Below are 14599 nucleotides of genomic sequence, written 5' to 3' on the forward strand. Positions count from 1 at the left end.
GAGAAAAAATAGAAACAGATTAAAGATCCTTCAATAAGAGAATCAATAAATTGTGTTTTTTTATACAGAATACTCTATCGCAGTTTAAATGTGCAGGAGGATGTGTATTAATGTATATTGTATGAGAGTTTAGAAAAGCAAAGAATACATTTAATGATATGTAATAGAAACAGCAAAATATTATAAATTGTTTATAGAGACACACAAGTGTAAAATACTCAAGAATTCAAACTCCAAAACAAGGATACTTTGTTCCCTCTGCAGATGGCAGGAGAGGAATGAGATCAGATTCATGACAGGACTTTCAACTATAGCTTTAAGATTTTAACTGGTCCTGGAGAAGGAAAGAACAGGAAGGAGGGGGGATGAAGGGAGAGAGGAAAAACTATTACATGAATGAGCTGAGTGGTAAGTACATGATTTATTATATTAGTGTCTATGTTGTCCTATGTGTGAAACATTCTAGAAGATGAAAGACATGCTAATCTTTATATATGTGTGTACATACATTTATACACATGGGTATAGATAGGTACAGATATGATCAAAAGGTGATTAGATTTAATTGGTCTTGAACTCATCAGCACTTCAAAGTATAGAGAACAAAAGTGGCTTACTAGCCCACTGATCTATCATTGCTAATTAATTTCCTATGAGGTCTCTATCGAAACTTTAAGATGAATTTTTTACTGTTTGAAAAATAAATCCCTGATTATTTCCAAACTGGGAAACTACAATATAAATAATGCAATACGAAGTTATATATCATCATACTGCTGAGATAAGGCCACTATTTCTAGTTGTCTCTTCTCTCCAGTCTTTTTTCTATGGAGACATAGATCTTTTTATATAAATTAGCGTCATGTTCCTCACATGTAAATTAGATGGCCAATTATCTACTGAAAACCTCCAACGGTGGTCTAACACCCTCATATAAGATCTAAACTCTAGCTAACCTTGGCCCTGAGGCCATGTATGACGTAGGGTTGCCTGTCTCCTCCCCCATTCTCCTCCTATTCTACCTAAACCGCACTAGCCTTCTCCTGGGACTAAGCTTGCTCTCAGCCAGGACTTTTGCATGTGCTCTTCTTTCGTCCTGGGATGCTCTCCCCTCAAAGGATTACTTGAATTACTCTTCATCAAGCATTCATTCATCTACCTCTTCTACATGGGATGGGTTTCTCTCCCCCATGGAAATTAGACTTGCCAGAGTGATTTGCTTAGGAATTTGCAATAGAACATCAGCAAACATGACAAACAGTGGTTGGCAGTATGTTTGCATGATGGGGTTTGTCTTCTTGTCTCTCTGTCCTCACCATGGGGGGCACACGCCCCAGCTGACCTGCTGGTCCAAGGAGGAGCAGCAAACTCCCATGACCCGGACTGTGCATAACTTTCAACTTGGTGCCAGGCCCAGACAAACACAGACTGGATCAGCTAAACCCTGTCTACCCACCTCAAAGAGTACATTATGTGGAGAGAGTAAATTATTTTACCTTCAACCACAGAGTTTTGCAGTGATTTGTTACTCAATATTATGACAATTGTTCATGGACACAGTCCATATTTTTGCACACTTAATCTTGCACTCAGTCCAGATCCTGATACTTTCTATCCCCTTGATTCTATTTTATACATATCTGTAATATTAATAATTATACATGAATTTGCTTGTTGTCTTCCCCACTAGAGTGTAAGGCTCATCAAAGTAGAGATGTTGTTGGGGCACCTGGGTGGCTCAGTCGGTTAAACGTCTGGCTTCGGCTCAGGTCATGATCTCACAGTCATGGGTTTGAGCCCCGCATCAGCTCTGTGCTGAGGGCTAGCTTGGAGCATGGAGCCTGCTTCAGATTCTGTATCTCCCTCTCTCTCTGGCCCTCCCCTGCTCGGGCTGTCTCTCTCTGTCTCTCAAAAATAAATAAAAAACATTTAAAAAAAAAAAAGAGACGTTGTTAACTGCAGTCCCTTCACTGCCTAGAACAGGGCCTTAAAACATTGTACATGCTTGATAAATAAATCTTGAGAGACTACTGTAATCCCATTTCCAGATCATGAAACATTTGATTTGCTTCTTACATTTGCTATTATAAATATCATTATGAAAATATCCTGGTACACCAATCTTTCCATATATCCCTGATTATTTTCTTAGAATGGCTAAATCAAAAGTTTAGGGCACATTTCAGATTCTAAGTAAAACTTGAACAAATTTCTTTCTCTAAAGTTTGCACGGACCTTTAAAAACAGAAAAGTTTTCAATCTTTTGCCCAAACATAATTTTATGTGTTTTTATATCAGCTAGGTAGTTTAACACGGCACACCACTGGCTTTTTCCTATTTGAGTGTATATTGTTGATGAGGCTTTTTTAAGGCTTTTTTTTTTAACATGGATGATACATTATTAATTCTTTAAAAAAATGATATTCATGTCCACTGCCCGGTTTTTTCTTTTAGTATGTTAAATTTCTTTCTAATTCTTTCTTTTTAGTGTTTGTTTATGTTGAAAGAGAGAAGAGAGCGCAGGAGCAAGTGAGAGAGAATCCCAAGCAGGTTCCATGCTGTCAGCATGAACCCAGACTCAGGGCTCAGTCTCATGAACCATGAGATCATGACCTGAGCCAAAATCAGAGTTGGATGCTTAACTGACTGAGCCACCCAGAAGCGCAAATTTTTTCATAACTCTTTAGAATTCTTTACAATTTAAAGCTATTAAGAGTTTTGGATCATCACTGCAAAATATTGCAAATATTTTATTCTAGCTATTTTTTTCTTTAACTTTTAAACCATCGTAGGTATAAAATATTGACACTTTTGTAGTTAGGTAGAGTTGAATTTGAGCACCAGCTCAGCCTCTTCCTACCAGTGTGACCTTGATCAAAGCTTTATCCTCACAAAGTTTCAGTTTCTAATCTGTAAAATGGGAAGAATAATACCTCTACGTAGATTGATGTGAAGATTAAGATAGATCATATACATCCAGTCAGTTAAGGTTCTGCTTTTAAGCAACATTCACTCTGGGTAATTTAAGCAAAACAATGTATTGTAAAGATACTGAGAAAGCTCGCCAAATTATGGAAGAGGTGAACAAGCACACCTTATGAAGGGCAAAAAGCATGGGCAACCCCAGTGGTCAGCAGCAGGAGCCCTTCCATGGACTGCCCAGCTAAGGTGTAGCCATTACATGACCCTTCTCCAGTTGCTTTGTCCCTGGTGTCTACACTCAATATTTAAATTCCTGGTTAAGGGGAACCTGGGTGGCTCAGTCGGTTGAATGCTCAACTTCAGCTCAGATCATAATCTCAAGCTCCATGGTGGGCTCCATGCTGACAGCTCAGAGCCTGGAGCCTGCCTAGGATTCTGTGTCTCCCTCTCTCTTTGCCCCTCTTCCACTGTCTCTGTCTCTAAAAAAAAAAAAAAAAAAGGAAATAAAACATTAAAAATTTTTTTTTAATTCCTCCTTAAGAGAATTTGACCGGCCTAATATAGATCCTATGCCCCACCTCTATAATCAGGGAATAGGACTTGATTACGGAAAGGCTGGAAAGTATGTGAGGCAGACAGCCTCTCCCAAATAGACAAAAAAGAGGGGAGGGTAAGGAAGGAAGAAATAGGGAGAGAAGAAAGAGAAAGAAAGAAGGGGGAGGGAGGGAGGATGGAAGGAAAGATAGAAGGGTGGGGTGGGAGGGAGGCCAGCTACTCCTATAAAGTGCTAAGCTCTGTATATGTCCCCCTAGTAAGTTCACATAATAGTAGCCACGCATATACTATGCAACATTGTCCTCTGGATTTTATACTTGTGTAGAAAAAAAAGATTCCACTGAAGTCAGAGTCTTGACTAAGTTTCTCATGGTATCTTTTGCTCTTACTGAACTCATTCCCAAGAGAGCCAGCCCTGAGTCAAGCTGAAAAATCTCAGCACTCTAAGGGCTTAACGCTTAGTAGTAACCATAAAGAAGCAAGCGGGCCTCTTCCATAGACTCTACTTCCCTAGGATGCACTGTGCATGTTTAATCATATTCTTGAATAGTACAGAATCCTGGATCGATCAAGTATTTGAAGACAACCCTTCAGAAGATCCAATATTTCAAACCCAAGATAGAAATTTGAAGTTTGAGTTTCTAGAATATAACCAAGATAGAAAATCCTCCAAAGATATTACCCTTGGAAGTGATTTAACCCTTCCAAGACTTAATTCCCCATCATTAAAATAAGTTTAATGATATCTACCTCTCATGATTACTCTGAAGATTAAAACAAGATGAAAATAAGATTTAAATTGCAATAGATTTAATAGAAATCCACTTTCCCCATCTCTTTCCCATGTGAGCCAGATGAAAGCACTATGAAGACTTTCTTTGCCTGATTTTATGTACTTAAGTATACACCATATAATGAATAGAGTATAGAAATAGCTATATTTTAATCATTTGGGTGGCTCATTCAGTTGAGTGACTTCAGCTCAGGTCATGATCTCACAGTTGGTGAATTCGAGCCCCACATCAGGCTCTGTGCTGACAGCTCAGAGCCTGGAGCCTCCTTCAGATTCTGTGTCATCCTCTCTCTCTGCCCCTCCCCCACCCATGCTCTTGCACTCTCAAGAATAAACATTTTTTTTAAATAATAAAAATAAATAAAAGGAGGCTTGAAACCATCCTGCCAGGATCACATCATAAGGCTATTCCTCACAGCAATCCTCCAAGTTTTGTTTTACAGATGAAGAAAGTAAAGCTCGGAAAATTTAAGAAGGGCCATGTCTGAGGCACCTGGGTAACTCAGTCAGTTAAGCATCCAACATCAGCTCAAGTCATGGTGTCGTGGTTTGTGAGTTCAAGCCCCGCATCAGGCTCTGTGCTGACAGCTCAGAGACTGGAGCCTGCTTCTGATTCTGTGTCTCCCTCTCTCTCTCTGATCCTCCCCTGTTCACACTCTGTCTCTCTCACTTAAAAAATTAAATAAACATTAAAGAAATTTAAAAAAAAAAAGAAGGGCCACATCAAAATTCAAACTGAGATTTGACTCCAGACCTCATGCTCTTTCCACTAAACTACATTACCTCCTAAGGAGGTAAGATGATCCACAAAGAAATTATTCTAGAACTCAACAACACCATAGTCAATTGCTCAGGAATCTGATCTTTTCAGCCAGTGCTCTGAAAGAACATGAAGAAAACAGCAGCACATTGTTTATGCACCTAACCCAGCACCTGGGTTGGCACACAGGCAGCATTCAAGATGGGGGTGTTCAATAAATCTTGTCTGCAGTTTCATGGAGGAGGAGAGATTCTAAATACCATTAAACACTTCTAGAAAAGGGGTCTGAGGAAAAGATTCAACTTTAGCTTGGAAAAATTCTTTAAACCGTCCTTTCCATCCAAGAAGAAAAAAGAAGAAAATGAATAAGGAAGACATGTAAATCCCTGTAAGTCTGGTTACCAGTAGTTTTCACAACTGGTATCATTTGAGCTTTGATTACTCTCTCTGATGGGTCACAGCACCTGAAGTCAACCCTTCAAGGGATGTGGTATTTCAAAGACAGAATGGAAACTCTAGGTAGGTTGCTAAGTTTTAAAATTTTTGTAGCTATCCAATTATTTCTATGACATATATGTGTCAGAAATTCATCTGAAGAGACTGATCTTAATGTATACATGACTTAGATAAGTAATAGCCATAAAATGTATTTCCTAAGATTCTCTAAATTGGAGCTAAAGAAGCATAGGGTATATATGTCTATTTTATTTTAGCATTTGGAGATTTTTTTTTTCAACTGTGCTTACAGAATAGATCGGATTCTTCTAGGGAACACCAAGAGGGCTTCAAAATGCACACATTGCAACTCCTCTCTCTCCAAAGCACACGATCCAGCTAGATTCTGAATGAGAGAGCGCTCCAACAGGATTGGCATCAACCCCACCCATCACTGGAGGAGTCTGGTTTTTGAATTATTTTTCAAAGCCTCGTCTTCCCCCGTCTTCGGAGGCAGTACAGCTGGGAGCCATTAGCTGTCATCAGTGGGCAGCCAGCACAAAGCAGCCGCAGTGGGGGAATGCTCCGCCTTTCTGTAGCAACCATCTGGGCAGAGGGAATTGGGTTCTAAACCGTAGGGGGTAAAGGAAGTTCTTGGGATCTTGTTATCTTTGGACTTCACTTGATCCTAAACAAAAGGTCTTTTTCTCACCCGACCTTCGCTTCCTGGGAACAGGAGTAAAATGGTAGCAATGGGTATCTAGGGGCCACCTTGCAGGATATTATGGTCAAAGCAGACAGTCCGAATACAAAAGCCAGACACTAGCTGGTTGGGAGCCTATTTCTGGCTTAGGGTTTTGAAAGAAAGGAGGAACACATCCTACTGTGAAAAAGCTTTTCTTCCCTCTCTGTGTTTACAAAGAAAAACATACCTCTTCCTCTCAACAAAAACAAAGACAAAAAAGGATTATGCTTGTCTTTTAACTTCTCCATACCTATAGCAAGATCTCTTTTGACTTGCTCCCAAATACAAGTACCGCACTTTTCATTTCATCCTCTCTCTCTCCTCTAAGGATGTTAGCAATAGGTGTACTAGAGGAAGACCAGAAACGCACTTTGAGGCCGGAAACCTGGGTTTGATCCTGGTTCCCCTACTTACTGACAACATGGCCTTCACAAGCTAGGTCAGCGCTGGGCCTCATCTGCCTCCTCTGTAAAATAAGGATAGAAATAGATGTATCAGACTGCTAGAGTCAGCAGCAAGGTGCACCAAGCACTTGTCATACTCCCTGGAACCTAGAACACAGTAGGCATCCAACAATTGAGTGTTGTTCCTTTTTATGTTGTTTTACAACCAAACTTTTAGGAAAAGTGGTAAAATTCACCAAATGACCTCATAAGGTTTCAAGGAGGAAAATACAGAGTGAGTTAAACGTGGTTCATCCCTCCAAACCCAAAGTCCCTAACTTGGGGAAATCTACAGATCCATATACCACTTGTAGATGTGGGTATCTTGGCCTCCTAGGGTTTTCTTTTATTTATTCTGAGCATCTTAAGATGCAGACTTTACACTAAAATACAGATTTGCAGCTTCCCTTGGAAAACTGCAAATGTCGCTACCCTGGGCCAGCATTCCTGATTGGCACAAAGGGCTAGGACCGACTAGGGACTATGCCCCACAGATAGGACATGTGCTCTTTGGTCTGCCGCAGTTGCCCCTCTCCCAAGTGTGGCATTCTGACCCTGCTTCTCTGCAATGATCCTTTCAGACATGTGACTCTGTGGCACCTTTTCTAACCCTCTGCCCCTAAGTGCAGATGGTTGAGAATAAGAGCAACAGGAAAGTGCCTCGTGAAGGAGCTGGGTTAGTAGTTGCAGGGCATGAGGTGAAAAGAAGAGCAGTTTGAGTTAGAAGATTAGCAGGTCAAGGGGCACCAGACCCAGCGACTTCTCCAGGCACTTGGAAGCGTGTCATTTAGTTCCAGCAGGTCTCCAGCTCCTGGAACTTAAGAGGCAGTTAATATTTACACTGACATTTCACAAGGTAGACACAAGGATCAACTAATACAATGCCTGTGAGCAAACGGCAAAATGCTTCGCATAAATGAAAAGTACGTCATCAACAAGAATGGACACAATATTCAAAGGAAGAAAAATTATTTATCTAGACCATCTAGAACATATCTTTCTGGGAAATCTCACAACTGAAATATCTTTAAAATGTCATTAGCCCTCAATATTACAAATGAGCAAATAGAAGCATCAGCTCAAGAAGATTGCAAAAAAAAAAAAAGTTGACAATATAGTGAAGGAAAATGAAATATTTGCAAAAGATGCTCACTGAAGAGATGCTTAGAACCAGGTGAGCCTCTGAGTCCAAGGGTAGAAATGGTTATGGGGGGGCAAATTTTTTTTGTTTAATAAAGTCTCTCTGCCTTGAATTTCAAACTCTAAGGATAATAGGTATTTCCTCACTCTGGAGGAAAGGATGGAATGGGACATGTGGACATGTGTTAACAGGCAGAGAAGATGTTTCTCCACTTTAGTGCTTACTTCCATGGATGGGAGGAGACCCTTTGCAGAAAGGAAGTAGGAGTGTTCTCAATAGGGAAAACTCCACCCAAACTCAGATTCACAGTTAGGACATCTGTCAGGAACACCCAGAATGGCCTTACTCCAAAATCCACTGGTAAGAAAGGTAAGTCTCAAAAGAATTCACCAGGAAATAAGGGGTCTGGGGCCAAACCAAGAGTCTAAGAGTCTGGTAAGTATAAGGGGAGGCTGGAAACCCTTTCATATCATCTTGGATCTTCCTTAAAACAGACATCCAGACTGGATTAGATATGCAAGAAATTTATTGGATGAAACAGTCCTCAAGAGTAGAGGGGGAAGAACAAGTGGAGGTAAGAGTATCCAGGCTAGGATCCAGAACGCACACTAACAGAGGGAGGGAGGGAAGCAAGCAGGCATCAGTTCTGAGGACTTGGTCGAAAAATCTGGAACCACGAGTTGGGGCCAGGTTGGGAACTTTATCCAGAAGGAAGTGGGAAATATCAGGTTTTGAAGATGGGGTAATGCCATTGAAACCATTGCGAAGACCACTATGACCAGAGCCCTGTGCCTTGTGGTTCAAAGGAAGAGGAACAGACCAGTGGGGGGGGGGGGGGAAGGTCATGGAATTAGTGTGGGCAAACTAACAAAGGGACGGAAATGACTCTAATACTAAATATGGAAGAGTTGAGTGTCAGAGAAGCAGAGAATGAGCAAATTCCCATCACAGAAACCACAGAGATAGATGGTTTCCAGAAAGAGTGACTCCAGAGACAGGATCAAGATACAGATAAGAAATCAGTTTAAACAGCTTTTATCTTAAGGATTCTATATTTGGACTAATCCTGCAGCAAATGAGGTTAAGAAATGTTTATGTTAGAAGATTTGCATGTAGAGCACTGTTTTCCTTTTCTCGGTTTCAGGGCAGCCAGACAGAAGAAATTAAGTGTAATTAAATATAAAAAGTATCAATTAGCTCTGATTTGCCCATCCTCAGAGAGAAATGGCCAGTTGGGAATGAGTGATCTAATCCTCAATCAAGCCTCAGAAGGAGTCAGAAACCAGACATCTATCTAATCCCACAGGAAAACATCACATGAAAGTCAAGAGTTCCTGATAAGCAAACAGGATTTTTCCCCCAAGTCATTACAATTCCTAACATAACAACATTTGATGTCCTGTTATATTATGCTCACAAATCGGACAGCCTGGGGTTGAAGTGGTATCTCAGTCTTGAATGATATTTCACTCCCACCTATCACTGAATATTCAAAAACCTTTTTCTGTCTAAAAAGAATACAGCTGATAATCTGACAAAATGAACACATTTAGCATCAGTTCCCACTTTTGTTGGTTTTTACCAAGTAGAGTCAAACCAGCCACTTCACCATTCTCAAGATGACTCCACCTAGCAGTGCTAAATGGCAAAGTCCTAGATTCTAACATTCTGTTCCTTCCACAGCCACCTACGCTAGTGCCTACCAACAGTTTTGTGAGTCTGTCCTATTTGTCCGCTCTCCTTGCTCAATGAGGATCACATTTGTGCATCACCAGTCACTGGTTTTAAGGCCTTTTCTAATTGATGTAGTTTCCCTCCACTCTCCCCTGTCCTTAGTATCCACCCTCCTCCCAGAAAACAAACATACATTTATATATTCACAGCCTTTGCGGGACATTCTGAATATAGGGCAGATGTTCTATTGAAGTTATATTAGGTTTGACAACATAGAATGATTAATTCAGCTGTTAATATGATAAAGCATTCTCAAACCTTCCCCACCAACCCCCAACTCCTGAGAACATCTCACTCCAGGCAGGTGCCCAGGTACCTCCAGTCTAAATGATCCCAATTATTCTGGGAGAAGCCCACCCTTTACTTGTGAGGCAAAGCTCCCAGTCCACACAAATCAGGACATCTAGAGTGTTCCCTCAGGATCTGCCCCTGCCTCCTGTCTCCCTGGAGTCCATTCACTGCACAGCCTACCATCTCTGCACCTCCATGCATCCCAGTACCTATGACAAGTGGACCCTCCCCAGCCATGTACCCCCAACACACAAAGGACACCATGGTTTTCCCGTATTTCCTGAAGCATCTTGAATACAAGATTATGTGTAGTAGAAACTTGCTACAGCTTAAGGGTAATGGACAACAGCACAGAGCAGGAAAGAACTTCCTTTTCAGTGTTCAGACAAAGGTGGACCTGTATTGGCCATTCTTAACTACTGTATATTTTATATTCTTTCATAGGCCAAGTTCCTGGGAGCCCCTTCTCTTGCTGCATCCTCCTCACTCAGCCCCTTCCCTCTCCATTCACAGTCCCCAGCCCCCTAGGTTTTACTTTACTAAGGAAAACAAGAAAGGCTTGCCTTCATCTCCTCTGACTCCTCCTCAATGTGCCCAGGAAGTCTTGTTTTCTTAGCCAGAGGGCCTAACAGGGCTTTTTCCAAAGCAATACAATTATTCTTATGGGAATAATATATTCTCTCATCCCCCTGAAGATAAAAACACTAATGACTTTTCCATTTCTTAGTAATGCTTATTTGTAATAGCTAAATATGTATAGTTTTCTCATTAGGGTACAGCCCCTCCCCCCAAACTCACATTGCAGTGTCCTGGAAATGCTCTCCTGTCGTCCTACGGGGTGTGAGACCCAGCAGTAGTCAAGGCCCATGCTAGCTGTGGACTGACTCCTCTCCAAAATCCATTCACAAGACCAACAACACTAGTGATCTCTCCAAGGAAGAGAAAATTTTAGTTTTTTGACTAGCCATTTTTCTTTTTAAGAGCGAGCATGTGTGCACAAGCAGGGGGGTGTATGGGGAGGGCAGAGAGGGAGGGAGGGAGGGAAGGAGAGAATCTTAAGCAGGCCCAGCACTCAGCATGGAGTCCAATGTAGAGCTCGATCTCACCACCCTGTGATCATAACCTGAGATGAAATCAAGAGTTGGATGCTCAATGGGCTGAGCCATCCAGGGGCCCCACCAAGCCATTTTTTTTTATTACTCCCCAGTGATACTCTATCCTAATCCTCAGCCAGGCAGTACAACATCCTTCTCTGCTCCTGGGGTGGCCACGCTCTCCAAGCAACCTACAGGTACTCTTCCTGATTCTACCACAACAGCTAGCCACGGACTTGCCATTTACCCTGGTGTGCACGCCGCCTGCCACGTGAACGTGCTGAGAGATTTTTGTAGCTCCACTTCCTGGAGGACTCTCTAGGATGACCTCTGACATCTGAACTTACCAGCCCTCATCTTCTAGCTTTGCCTGCTTTTCCATCAGTTTCCCTCTGTCCTCACCTGCAGCCCTGTATTAGTTCCCTGCTGTTACCGTAACAGCTACAAACATGGTGGCATAATACAACTGGAATCTATGCCCACACAGTTCTGGAGGCCAGAGGTCTGTAAGCAAGATGTCAGCAGCATTGCGCTCCCACCAAAGACTCCAGGGAAGAGTCTTTCCTTGCCTCTTCCAGCTTCTGGTTCAGCCAGGAGTTCCCTGGTTTGTGGGCTTCTGTTGCTCAAATCTCCCTCTGCCTTTTCTCTTATAAGGGTGCTTACCAAAGACGCCTACCCAGATAACCCAAGGGGATTTCATGCAACATGCTTAACTTAATACATCTGCAAACACCCTATTTCCAAATAAGGTCATATTCACAGATTCCAAGCACATCTACCTTTTGCAGGGGGTAGGAAAGATACACAGAGGACCATTCATTCCACTACAAGCACCATACTTCTTAGAGCCCTGGCCTGACTGCTAGTTGTGAAGGGCATCCTTCCCACAGACTCCCCAAAGGCCCCTCGGCTCAGGAAGATTCACTGGATTGGCCTGCTGTGTATTTCACAGCCACAGGGGAACTTGGTTCCCTCCACCCTGGGGTAGGTAGATGCTCTCTCCCCACCAAGAATTGCTACTAGAGGTCTAGGTTCACAGGTTAGGAGTCTACTGCAGTGTAAGGTAGAAGATGTAATCAGTCTCACTGGACTTTTCCATCTCCCTCAGCAGGATAGAAATTTTACCTTTCTCTTCCGTCACCTCTCCTGGAAGCTGTACATCATATGCACAACAGCATTTTCCTTCATCTACAGAACAGGGGACACTGCTGGTTGTTATCCCGTTCTCTGCTCTGAGACCGAGATCACACACACAAGATTAGCCACCCTGAGAAGTCTAGAGTAAATAGGCTTTAACACTTTTAGTCCTTTAGTAGTTAAAGAAAAAAAAAAAACCTGGCTAATCTCATTAGCCCAGTATTTCTCAAATTCTCTTGACCTTCAGTTTTCAAATTTGCGGGAGGGGTGATTGTTATTTTCCTTACACATAGTATCTTAAAATCTCATGGAACACTAATGTCCAGTAGAACACAATTGGGAAATGTTTTCTGAAAATATTGGGAGGGTCAAAAAATTAATAAGCTACAGTTATTTTTTTCTCATGCCCAACGTTAGAATACATAGCTGTATTTTAAGTCCTGTCAGTAGTTCATATCTAAAATTAAAGTCTTAATCTGGCCAGTTTTGATTTTTTCCACCGAGAACCGAGTTCCCTGAATTAGCTGGCATCTGTAGAGGATGAAGGCACCAAACTGACACAGAATAACCCTCAAGATATTTTTGAAGGCGGTGACCCATCTTCATCTTTCTGCAGCCGCCTCCTGATACCGGAAGCTTGTACGAAATGAGCGCTACCTTGCGGTCCTCTGAGCGAGAACAAAGCTGTGAGCCGTGAGGCTCCCTCCCGCACAACTGATTTGTGTGTGAGAAGAATAAACCCTAGTTATTTTTCCTCTTACAGACACAGGACAAGATTTCAGTGATTACTTCTTTTTCTGATATAGATGAGAAACAATCTGGATTACCAACTAGGTCATTTCCAAGTTTTTCATGAGTCATCTCAAATTATAAAACTCGATCGCTTTAGGCACAGGTACCACACTTTGTTCAAAAACAGGTGCTTTCTGTGGGCTCAGGAGCCTGATTCATGGGTTTCTCTCCACTTCCTGAGAAGGCAGCCCAGGGAGTTGGAATAAACGCTGATGCAGGCAGGAGTCGTAAGACCCAGATTTCAGGTCCACTCAGATGATTAGACCAGTATTTCTGAATTTGGAGTTTCTTTCTGAAGTTCCCAAATACACAGAAAGCACATACTAATCCAGTCCCATCCTCACTAGTCAAGGATTCCTTATTTTTGAACTCACCTACTTGCTGGTATTTATTTGTAATGCCCTAATCACTATCCATGATGCCTTCACAGTCATTCATGCCCATGGACTGAGTGACAGAAGACTTGAGCTGCCCAAGGTGCATGCCACCAGCTGCTAATTAACAAGGACAGGCTCTGCCTTCCTGTTTCAGCTGCCATACTGTTAACAAGCATCCTTTTGGTAGTCTATTGCCACATTTCCCACACTTTATTTACTCTTTGTTGATGATTTCATATTTTTTTAAATGATTTCACTGTTTAAAATGGCCCCTAAGTGTCAGACTGAACTTCAAAGTTCAGTTGTAAGTGCAAAAAGATTGGGAAGTGTTTTAAATGTGTGTTGGAGAAGCTTCATTCAGGCATGAGTTACAGCGCTGTTGGCCATGAGCTCAATGTTAACGAGCCCACAACATATAATAAATAAGGTGTCTTTAAACACACAAAAAATAAGATTATGTATTGATCAATTGATAGGAATTTGGCGAGCAGAGGCTCACAGGGACTTAAACCCTGTATCTTCCTTAGCAGCAATAGTTCTGTATTCATTAATTCAGCGTTCACAATGACTTTATAGAACATTACTAGGCATACAGAGAAGTAACCCTACCTCCCCAGCCTCATAAAGGAGTTATGGTGTTTAAATGAGAAATTCTATGTATTCAGCAATATTTAACCACTACAGTTGACCCTCAAACGAGGCAGGGGGTAGAGGCACTGACCCCTGTCTACCAAAGATCTATGTTGAACTATTAACACCCTGCTGTTGGCCAGAAGCCTTACTGATAATATCAACAGTCAGTTAACACATATTTTTGTATGTCATGTATTATACACCATATTCTTACAAGAAAGCTAGAGGAAAAATATTAAGAAGATCCTAATATATATATTTATGGTATGGTGTATTTGTTAGAAAAAAAATCAGCACATAAGTGGACCTTACATACCAGACATTGTGTAGAAACTGTGGACATATCTGAGATACAGTAAACATGGTCCCTGTCCCAGAGAGAGCAGAGATAAGGGAGCACTTGGAAAAGTTTAAAACCTTACACAGTAAGTTATGTTACTTTTACTATTAACAAGCTTTTCTAATATTAAGTCTATTTAAAAATCCTTTGCCTTCGCAATGCAGGCTTTGTTCTAATAAGAAAATAAAAAGTAGAATCAGACTTAGAAATACAGAGAATAAATTGATGGTTGTGGAAAGGGAGGAGAGGGGAGCGGGGGAGATGGGCAAAATGGATGACGAGGCACAGGAGGTCCAGGCTTCCCAGTATGGGAAGTCATGGGCAGGAAAGGAACAGCATGGGGAATACAGTCAAGGGTACTGTAGTAGCGTTGTATGGGGACATTTCTAGCAAGCACAGCAGAATAG

Source organism: Suricata suricatta, chromosome 7, assembly GCF_006229205.1.
Source record: "Suricata suricatta isolate VVHF042 chromosome 7, meerkat_22Aug2017_6uvM2_HiC, whole genome shotgun sequence".
In the NCBI taxonomy this organism is placed as follows: Eukaryota; Metazoa; Chordata; class Mammalia; order Carnivora; family Herpestidae; genus Suricata; species Suricata suricatta.